Below are 3,925 nucleotides of genomic sequence, written 5' to 3'. Positions count from 1 at the left end.
ATAACTATTTTGTAGGAAATTTTATCACCTTAATTTTGGTGAAAAAGTAAAAATTGATAGGAGTAACTGTTTTCGAGATATAAGCAAAAAACAAAAAAACTGTTACCTTAATTAAGCGCTTGCATATAAGCAAATTTAGTACTACTAGTATTGTTATTATAAATGTTATTGTTATTAATATGACGACTAAAGACAACTCTAAGACTTTAGTGACTTTTATGTCTTCTCCTTTCTTCTCTACTAAATTGTTAGACACACTTAATTTAGTTTAATTTCAGTTTTTCAAACATTTTATTTTAATGCAAATTTTTGTTAAATATTAAAAACTATTAAATGGCTTATGCATAGAAATGAGAAAACGCTCATGTAACACACAAAATAAGCTCCATTTTTCCTTATTAAAAGTATTATTATTATTATTACTTTTGTTACTATTACTATTATTATTATTATTATTATTATTGTTATTATTATTATTGTTATTATTATTATTATTATTAGTATTATTATTATTATTATTATAATTATTAACTTTTGTATAGTAAATGTTTTTATACCAGTTTTAAAATGAGTTATTAATTTTAGCCAATTTCTTGCCTAAAAACTATCAAATGGCTTAGATTGCCTAAAAACACAGATCACACATGATCTTTTGCATAGAAATGAGAAAAGCTCATATAACACAAAATAAGGTTCATTTTTGCTTAGAAAACTAAGCTTATTTTTATTACTACTATTATTATTATTTTTATTATTATTATTATTATTATTACTATTATTTTTATTATTATTATTATTATTATTATTATTATTATTATTATTAATATTATTATTATTAAAAACCGATTATAACTTTTGTATAGTAAATGTTTTTATACCTGTTTTAAAATGAGTTATTAATTTTAGACAATTTCTTGCCTAAAAAAACAGATCACAGATGATCTCTTGCATAGAAATGAGAAAACGCTCAGATAACACAAAATAAGCATCATTTTTGCTTAGAAAAACTAAGCTTTAATTTACAAAGAAATTTATTATTATAAGTATTATTATCATTATTATTATTATTATTATTATTATTATTATTATTATTATTATTATTATTATTATTATTATTATTATTATTATTATTTCTTTTATTACTATTATTATTATTTTTATTATTATTATTATTATTATTATTATTATTACTATTATTATTGTTATTATTACTATTATTATTATTATTATTATTATTATTATTATTAACTTTTGTATAGTAAATGTTTTTATACCAGTTTTAAAATGAGTTATTAATTTTATTCAATTTCTTGCCTAAAAACACAGATCACAGATGATCTCTTGCATAGAAATGAGAAAACGCTCATATAACACACAAAATAAGCTTCATTTTTGCTTAGAAAACTAAGCTTACTTTTATTGCTATTATTATTATTTTTATTATTATTATTATTATTATTATTATTACTATTATTATTATTATTATTATTATTATTATTAACTTTTGTATAGTAAATGTTTTTATACCAGTTTTAAAATGAGTTATTAATTTTAGACAATTTCTTGCCTAAAAATACAGATCACAGATGATTTCTTGCATAGAAATGAGAAAGCGCTCATATAACACACAAAATAAGCTTCATTTTTGCTTAGAAAACTAAGCTTACTTTTATTTCTATTATTATTTTTATTATTATTATTATTATTATTATTATTATTATTATTATTATTATTATTGTTATTATTATTATTATTATTATTATTATTATTGTTATTATTATTATTATTATTAAAAACTTATATTAAACAGACAGAAAACGTCGTATTCTGACACAAAAAAACGAATTACGTTATAGACTTGACGAGAACGGCGTATTTCGGACCCTTATAGGACTCTTATAGGGTCAAAAAGTATCAGTTTGGATTAAAACAAATTATTTTTGTTGACTCTCAGTCTGAATTGTTCATCAGTTCAAACAAAAACGGCTTATTTTAGACGATCTTTTGCTTTGAACATGAAAATATACATCGAACAGACTAAAAACGTATTAATCTGGCATAAAAGAGCAATTTATGTATCACTTTGGATAAAGGCAGCTAATCCTATTCGTTTCATTGCTTAAAATAGACAAAATTGTTAATAAATCAAACAAAAACGCTGTATTCTAGCACAAAATACTAATTACATTATAGTTTCGACGAGAATAGCTTATTTGGAATGATTCTATGCTTCCAAACGAGTAAATTTTTATTAAACAGACGCCAAACATCATGTTTTGTCCTACAAAGACATTTTATATTGCAGTTTGTATTAAAACAAAATATTTTCGTTGATTCTTTGTTAGAAGCAGCAAACCTAACATTAAAGAATCTGAAAACTTTGTATTCGGACACAAACCACCGAATTTTGTATCAGTTTAGACAAAAACGGTTGATTTTCGACAATATTTTGCTTTGAACAAGAAAACTTATATCAAACTGACTAAAAACGTCTTATTTTAGTACAAAACAAAAGATTTGCGTTATAGTCTTAACGAGAGCTGTTAATTTCAAACGGTTCTATGCTTTGAAACGAGTAAACTTTCACTGTACAGAGGAAAAACACCTTATTTCGCCTTTTAAAAACGATTCATGATACAGTTTGGATAAAAACCAATTATTTTCGTTAATTCATTGTTACAAACATGAAACCTTACATCAAAGTAACTGAAAACCCCTTATTCAGGCACAGAATTTGGAATTACGTTTCAGTCTGGACAAAAACTGCTTACTTTAGACGATCCTTTGTTTTGAATACAAAAACTTACATTAAAAAGATTAAAAACGTCTTATTCTGGCTGAAAACTGCAAATTATATATTACTCTAGATAAAAGCAATTTATCCTGATTACTCCTTTACTTAGAATAGAGTAAACTTGTATAAAACTTAATGAAAACTTTAAATTTCGTCTCAAAGAAATAATTTACGTTATAGTTTTGACCAGCACTGTTTATTTCAAACGATTTTATGATTCGAAACTAATGAACTTTTATGGGGCAGATGCAAAACCACATATTACCATATAAAGCATTGTTTTAAAGCAAATTATTACCTTTTGCAACAAGAAATTTCATACGTCAAAGAAATTGAAAACATCGTATCTATGCACAAATATCGAATTACGTATCAGTTTAGGCAAATACAGCTTATTTTAAACTATTCCTTGCTATAAACAAGAAAAATTTTATCAAACGTATTGAAAATGTCTTATTCTCGAAAATAAGAGCAAATTATGTATCAGTTTTAACAAAAGCGGATTACTCTGTTTGATTCTATGCTTAGAGTAGAGTAAACTACTATAAAACGTAATGAAAACTCTATATTCAAGCTCAAAAGAACAAATTACGTTACAGTTTTAACAAAAAAAAATTATTTCGGACGACTACATACTTCGAAGTAAGCAAACTTTAATTGAACAAGTGCAAAAGCTAATACTTTGCTTTAAAATAACGATTTAAGTGGTAATATGGTATTTTGCATCTGTTCTATAAAAGTTTACACGTTTCGCTCCATTGAATCATTCGAAATAAATTATTTTGACACAACGAAAATAATTTTATTGTTCAAACTGTAACATGTCGTTTTTATAAAACGAACTAAGGCGTTTGGCATCTGTTTAGTGAAAGTTTTCTCGTTTGGGGGCATAAAATCGTTTGAAATTAACAGTTCTGGTCAAAACTATAACGTAAATTATTTCTTTGAGACGAAATTTAAAGTTTTCATTAAGTTTTATACAAGTTTGCTCTATTCTAAGCAAAGGAGTAATCAGGATAAACTGCTTTTATCCAAAGTAATACATAATTTGCAGTTTTGAGCCAGAATAAGACGTTTTTAATCTTTTTAATGTAAGTTTTCGTGTTCAAAAGAAAGAATCGTCTAAAATAA

The sequence above is a fragment of the Tribolium castaneum genome, chromosome 6, assembly GCF_031307605.1.
Source record: "Tribolium castaneum strain GA2 chromosome 6, icTriCast1.1, whole genome shotgun sequence".
Taxonomy (NCBI): Eukaryota; Metazoa; Arthropoda; class Insecta; order Coleoptera; family Tenebrionidae; genus Tribolium; species Tribolium castaneum.
This window is presented reverse-complemented; position numbering follows the sequence as displayed.